General features: G+C 50.0%; 1 long non-coding RNA gene across 1 annotated transcript in view; it reads left to right on the top strand.

The window, feature by feature from the left end:
* The window catches only part of LOC117998435, a 9,889-nt gene extending 4,048 nt beyond the window's left edge, over positions 1 to 5,841 (top strand). Inside the window, exons 3-4 of the long non-coding RNA XR_004676004.1 lie at positions 1,394 to 1,606; positions 4,708 to 5,841. This is a non-coding gene — a long non-coding RNA (uncharacterized LOC117998435). The remainder of the gene's footprint in view (positions 1 to 1,393; positions 1,607 to 4,707) is intronic.
* The last annotated feature ends 1,538 nt before the right edge of the window (positions 5,842 to 7,379 follow it).

Genomic DNA, 7,379 nt, shown 5'->3' with positions numbered 1-7,379 from the left:
GATAGATAGATAGATAGATAGATAGATAGATAGATAGATAGATAGATAGATAGATAGATAGATAGATATAGATAGATAGATAGATGATAGATAGATAGATGATAGACGGATAAAATAGTCTGCACTATTGCTCAAATTTCCTTGAGCACAGAGCCTGCTTTTCATTGAACATCTCAAGGATCACTTAGAATTCCATGGATCCCAATTTCTGGGACCAGTTGAGAGAGCCCCAGCTTTAGAGACTCTAATGAAATCCCTAAAGCTGGAGGACATCTGCCCTTGCAGTCTGGTTCTCAGCAAGAGCAGACACCAAGACCTTTCGCATCTGGAATTACAATTCTGGGGAGTTCCTGCCTAAGACTCTGGGCCAGCCCTGGGAGGGTGATGTCAGAGGCTGAGACCAGAGGGCCACCCCAATGGCCGAGGGCTGCTTCTGCAAGGCCAGGGCTGGGTTTCTTTCCCCCTTTGCATCTCCAGGGTGGCCGGCAGAGAGCCATCTGTAAATGCGGATGGGGCCGGATGTGAGTGGATCACAGCAAGATGGCGCAGAGGGCATGAAGGAGGAGGTACCCAAGCCAGCAGACATGCACAGTTCCCGGGAGGCCAGGGAGAGAGGGAGAGAGGCCTCTGAGTATGGGAGTTGAGACCCTGGAGAACGCACGGAAGGTTTCAGGTGGGAAGGCTTCAGGTGGGCCTGGTCCCGCACAGTGGGAAATCAGCAAGTCACTAAGATCCCATTCAGGCCAAGGTTGGGCAGGGCCCTGTTTTGCATCTAGTCCCCTTCCACTGCCCTGGGCTTCAGCTTACTCATTTCTCAAATGGGGGGGTGGGCGGTGATGGTTCTAAAGACCTTCCCGGGCTGGCACGTCCCCAAATCTGATGGTACATAGGAAGCAAGCTGGGTGAGCCTGGGGGTACACAAACAATTTTTTATTTTTATAGTTATGTTTTTGTTTTAATGTTTATTAGAAAAAAAATATGAACTAGAACCTCAAGCCCATGCTCTGCCCAGCATTCCTACATCGGTGGAGGCTGAAGCAGGGAGCCCCAGGGCCTCCAGTGCTTGCTCAGCTCCTGTATTCTATACATATGGGAACAGATGTGACAAAAATGAGAGCAGGCAAAGGGAACTGTAGTTATGGATGCCCAGGAAAATTCAGATTTCCCTCCAGGAAGAAGGCCTCCTGACTACGGGAGGGAGCTGGTCCCTGGGGCCGGGAAGGTGTGACCGTGAGGTGACAGGCTCAGCATGCACCCCTGTCCCCCCAAACCCTCTCCAGCCAGCAACCAGGGGAGGGCTGAGCTCAAAACAGCCTTAACAAAGGACTTCACTCATCTGCTCTCCTGAGTCTTTGGAACCCAGATTCCAAGTCATAGACTGCATCTCTCCCAGCTATGCCGCAGGTCCCCGGGAGTGACAGACGCCTGAGGATGTCTAACAACATCTGCAGATGAAAACAAAATGCCAGAATGTGCGCCGTTTCCTGTCCGTCCAGCTGCCTTGCAATCTTTGGATTCCAAGACCCGGATTCAGTTCACAGGATGAGATTATCTTAATTCGCACTGCTTCCAAGTCCACCTTGTGAAGCTGTATTTAAACTAAAAGGTAAGACAGTGCTCGTTCAGTTAACTCAAAATAGGTCTCCGGTTGACCCTTTAACGCTGCAGTTTAATGTGACACAGGGCTCTCTGCAAAGCAAATGGCTAGGCTTAAATAATGTAAAATTTTCTATTTTCTGACTATGGTTCCAACCTGGCTTCAGCAGGAGTCTCTGCCCATTCATCACTCTCCTTCAGGGAGTAATAATAGCCACTGGGATTTAGTGGGGGCCTGTTATACGGGGGGCACTATTCTAGGAACTTGACACTTACTAACTCATTTAACCCCATGAGCCAGGGAGGGTTATTATTCCCATTTTAAAGATGAGGAGAGTAAAGCACGGAGAGGCTAGCACCCAGGGTCACATGGCCAGTAAATCACAGAGCAGGGATTTTGAACCCTCAACGGGAAGATGGCCTCCCTAGAGAAAAGCTTCGAGACCTACATCCTTTCTAGTTACAGGCTCCAACAAAACAAAACAAAAACCAAACACCAGTGCATTTCCAGTCAGTAATTTTCACTGTGGGTTGAGGAGACCGAAAGCTTCCTCTAGAACAACAGGAGAATCTAAGAATCTAGAAGACTCTCCAGGTAACTGGGTTTCAAAATGTGAATGCAGGCCAGAAAAAACCCTGAGCCCAGCACCAGCTCTGCAGTTCAAGCTACCCAGTGGGGAGAGGCCGGGAGAGAAAGAAGGGGGAGACGGGGAGTTGAGAACCCCTTCTGGAACCTTCATCCCAGGGTTTGGTGCAGAGGAGAAAGCCCATTCTGTTCTTCCATGGGGAGCATCCCGGAAACCCTGAATGGGTACAGGGGATTCGGTGGGAAGCTGATCTGACCTGCTGTTTATCAGCCCTGCTTATCAGGGGGGAACAGAGACCAGTTTCGTACAGATTGGCAAATGATGTACTGTTAGCCACCTGGTCTTGGACCTGGAATCCAGGTGGGCCCTGGGGGCCACACTCAGCATGCTGGTATCTGTCTGGTCGGCAGCGCGTGGGTCCGTGTGGGTCGATGTGCAGTTTTCTGCGCCCCCCTGGCCCCGTGTAGTACCTGGTTGCTACGCCATCAGTGATGTTCCTGGCCAGGAAAAAACCCTCTAGACAAGACAAAGTAGGCTGACAGCCTGTCCCTTAGGCCATGAGAGCTGGTAAAAGGCCAAGCAGACCAGCCAATGCAGCCATGAACAACGGACTTCTCCAGACCTTGAAGGATAAAGCTCCTAGGCTCTTGGGGGCTCAGCCACTGGCCTCTTCTAGCCACACCCACTCCAACCAAGCTAATTATAGCCACGCCCACTCCCCCAGGCTCATTCTAGCCATGCCCACTCCCCCCACAGGCTCATTCTAGCCACGCCCACCCCACTGGCTCATTCTAGCCACGCCCACTCCCCCCACAGGCTCGTTCTAGCCACGCCCACTCCCCTGAGAACCGTGCTCTACCATCTCTTTCTCTTGGTGATCCCAGCCTTCCATCTCCAGCCTGCACCTCCCTTCTAAACTCCTGATGGCACATACAACTGCCCACCTGACTTGGGAATTAACGCGTATCCCAAATTTCACTCTGATTGTCTCCACACCAGACCTACTCTTACCTTGGCTAATGCCAACTCCATCCTCCCAGGTACTCAGGCCAACAACTCTGGAAGTTATCCTTGATTTCTTTTTGTTTCTCACCCCTCACACCGCACGTTCTGTAGGTTGTCCACTCAAAACATACTCACTCACTCCCCAGCCTGTGTCTCGATCAAGACCCCTGCTTCCCACTTGGGTTGTTGCCCTGGCCTCTGCACAGTCTCCCGGCCTCTCCCCTTGCTTCCCACTTTGCAGGGCATCCCCCAGCAGCCGAGCGAGCCCTTGCCATGTGAGTCGCAGGCCATGGCCCTCCTCTGCTCAGAGCCCTCCAAGATCCCACCTTGCTCAGAGCTTGGGGCCCCTGACCTGGCCCTGCTGCTCCTCTGTCCTCCTGTCCTGTTGCACTCCCCTCCTCCCCAAAGCCCGCAGCCACTCCGGCCCCATGCCCATCCCAGAGGGCCCTTGTCCTTCTTGGGAGCGTGCTTCCCTGATACCTGAATGACTTGCTTCCTCACCTCCAAATTCTTCTAATTGCCACCCTCCCAATGAGGCCTTCTGGGGTCACTCTATTTATAACAACAGCTGCCACCCAGCCCCATGACATTTCCTCCCTCCCTTTCCTGATTCCTTTCCTCCATAACGGTTTCCCCTTCTAATAAACCACAGTCTACTTATATGCATTCACTGTCTGCTCCCTTCCCTGGGAGGCTGGGACCACGGGAGCAGGACTTTCACCCGCGTTGGTTGCTATATCTGGGCACCCAACGCCAGGCACCCAGTAGGTGCTGATGCCAGTTTGTTACCCGAAAGCCCTGCCTATCTGCAGCATAATGAAGGAAAGCGCTCTTCAAGCAGAGGAGATTCTCATTGCTACGATTTACAATCCTTAAACTGAAGACCTTCAGCTGTCCGGCCTCCAGTGTTGCCCACATCCCCAGGGAGCTCACTCAGTCACAGCTTTCTAGATCTCAGCCATAAAGGGTGGGAGGAAGGCGGGCCCTGGGGACATCTGAGCTGTGATACAGAGACTTTGTCCTCTTCTTGCTGGGACCCTAAGGAAGCCCCGAAGCCAGGAGCCGGCCCGAGAGGCAGGCAGATAACAGGAGTGGCTGGAGGTTTGCTAACCATGGGCTGGCAGGTGACAGGCTGGGACGCTAAGTTCAGGCAGACAGAGAAGGAGCCCGTGGCCTCACCCAGACACAGAGAAGGCAGGACCCTCTGGTGCTGTGTGTGTCTCTCCGCCAAACTGCAAACTTCTGGAGGGCAGGGCCTGGCCTCGGCCCATCCTCTCTGCCCAGGGGCTGCCTCAGAACTTGGTACATAGTAGGTATTCGTTAGATGCTTTTGAGGTAAGCTAAGCATTCGCCAAATGACCTCTGGGTACATTGCCTTTGTTAGCATATTCCTAACATGGGCAAAACCTCTGTAGAGGTGCATGTGTGGAAGCTGTGGGTCCCCCCCAGTTTTGCCTCCTGGTTGGTTTCTTGGGATCGACCAGTTCCCTTTGAGGTAAGGCAGCTGTGTCTGCTCCAGGATATTTCAGAGTGGCCTCACCTCTCCACCCACCCTGGGTTATCCACGGGACCCACCCTGAAAGCCAGAAACACAGTGGAGCCCTGCCTGGCCCCGAGAGAAAGAATGACATTGCTGCAAGCCATTGAGAGAAAGGAGCTTGGAAGGTCAGACCGTGCACAATCATCTCATACATTTCCCTCCTTCTGCTCATCTAAGAGGACACAAGGAAAAGGGCTGGATTCACCCGATTTCCCTACACCCATGCCCTAATGGTGGGATTCTGGTTGCATCTTCTCTCCCTCCCATGGAAATGCTGTCTCCTTTACAGCTCCCTTGCAGCTTTCCCTCTCCCTGATGGTTTGCAGCGTTGACGGGGTAGGAATCAAATCTGAGGCTTGAAGCCTGGGAGATTTCCCACCAGTGTGCTCACGCCTTTGCAGGGGATCAAAACTGTGCCCTACCTGCTCTGTATAAACCAGGACAACCCCCAAGTCCCTCCCAGCCTTTCAGATCTCCTATCCTTGAGTTCTCCAGGCAACTTTCACCACCAAAGGGAGGCCAACACACCAAGAGACCTGTCCCCAGCTTGGAATCCCAGAGACCCCCAAAGCGGTGATGAACGGCTCCATTTTGCGTGACAGCTAATTCGCTGGCGGATCAGTGGAAAACTCAGCGACATTGTGAGTAAGGAAGTTGGAATGTCGGTCTTCGCTGGGATTTAATATGACAGATTTCTGGCTCTGAACTTGGACAAGATTAACTCTTCATTCTGAAGGAAAGAAAGAAGAAGAGGAAGAAGAAGAAGAAAAAAAAAAAACCGCCTCTCTGAAATCGCAGTTTAGTGGAACAATGTGCAGCTTTGAAAGTGTTGCAGGCGGTCAGATTTGCGCATTCCCTTTTTCCGGGGCTGCATATTCTCTGTGTCTGATAAAATGTTTGTTACACCTCCTCTGTGCCAGGGACACATACAGTAAATTGTCAGCTCGAACCATGTAATCTCTTAACCAGAAGGCTCCAAACATCTGTTGGCCAGTTGTCGAATGGTTGGATCATTAACATGGCTTCTAATTTTACTCTTTGAATTTAACATAAAAAGTTTTAATGAGCGTATGTAATTCATACTTTCCAACTTCAGAGAGTCCTGAAAGAGAAACCTATGCTTTTATAATCCAAGTCTCTGACGTAGACAGCTTTATTTTTAATTCCCATCCCCCCCACCCCCGCCCGTACACAAATGCATTATAAAAGAGGTCAATTGGACATTATCTTCCTTTCCAAGACAGGCTTTCAAATATTTGTCTAGGTTTTGGTGAAGAGCCCCTTTCAACTTTGGGCTCAGATGATATGGCAGACGTGTTCATTCTGCATTTCAGCCTGAGACTTGTGTTGTGAGCCCCCCATTCATCCATCTATAAAAACAAATTGAAAATTGGCATGAGAAAGACAACCCCTGAGTCATGTTGAGAGAATTCAGTTTTAAAACTTGCCCTCACTCTCATGCCTGTTTTTACTGAAATGAGCTGGGGTTAGTAATGGTTTGTTCCTGCCAACTTAGTTCACTTTTCCCATTTCCCCCTCTCTGGGTATGCCCTCAATCTCCAGCCTAGAAAGTGACTGCATTGGATTAAATGCAATTTGGATTGACCTTTTTATTCAGAGACTTGCCTCCGTTAATATATTTTGGGCTATTTTTTAGGAACAAACTCCAAGAGGTGAGAACAGAAACATTCAGTGCAATAGCAAACGCCACGGAGAAAACGTCCCTTGAACACTGACTCACTAGGGCTGTACATTAACCAGCTCCTGGTCAGCTTCAAATGGAATCCCCCATATGAGTATTTGCCTCCTGTCTGGGGTCTTCTGTACTGAAAGCTTAATGAAGCTTTAAAGCACAAGTCCCAGAACTAAGTTTGTTAGTGTGGCTTATTAATTCCTGCTGGAAGTTCTGCCGACGTTCTGCAGATGCACATCCTTTTCTGCCAAGTGCATCTTATCTGCTCCCGCCCACGAGAATGGGACAGCAAGGCCAATGATGGATGGCCAGAGTTAACAAAGCAAACTCCCTTTGTTTGTTCCAGGAGATTAAGGGGATAGCTTCCCTTTAATTCTCTCAAGTTCATGCAAGTTCAAAAGTAGGATCCCAACACAGCATTTTATACGGAGAACCACATCTCAAATATGCAACAGCATCTCAAATACATGAGGCTGATGAACTTGACCCAAGTCAAGATAAGGTTCCTCCATTCCTCAGTAGGTATGTATTGAGCTCTGTTTTATGCTGGGCACTTTCTGCACCCCAGGAACATAGTAGTGAACAGAGAACAAAAGTGTTTACATTCTAGCACGGGGAGAAAAATGATCAGCCAATAAATGATTTGACTATAGCATTGTAATTCTATTGAAGAGGTGAAGAAAATTTTCTAGATTCTTTGGGGACTAGCGATTTACTATTTTTCTAGAATTCTTGGGAAATGTTGCCTGTCAAACATATTTCAACAGCTAGGGGCCAGTGTTGGGGCTGGTAAAGGGGTGGTGGCCCCAGCAGTGGGTTGGGTGGCAGTGGGGAGCAATCCAGAGAGAATCTAGTCCAAGGACTTCATTGTGAAGAAACAGAGGCTTGTAGTAATGGTGTGCGTGGGAGGTACCACCACCAGCCTGTGTTGCCTCACATTCTCTAAAGACTGAGGAAG

The sequence above is a fragment of the Mirounga leonina genome, unplaced genomic scaffold (genome assembly GCF_011800145.1).
Source record: "Mirounga leonina isolate KUSES-001 unplaced genomic scaffold, KU_Mleo_1.0 Mir_413, whole genome shotgun sequence".
In the NCBI taxonomy this organism is placed as follows: domain Eukaryota; kingdom Metazoa; phylum Chordata; class Mammalia; order Carnivora; family Phocidae; genus Mirounga; species Mirounga leonina.
The sequence above is the reverse complement of the archived record's forward strand: the minus strand, read 5'-3'. Positions and strand labels throughout refer to the sequence as shown.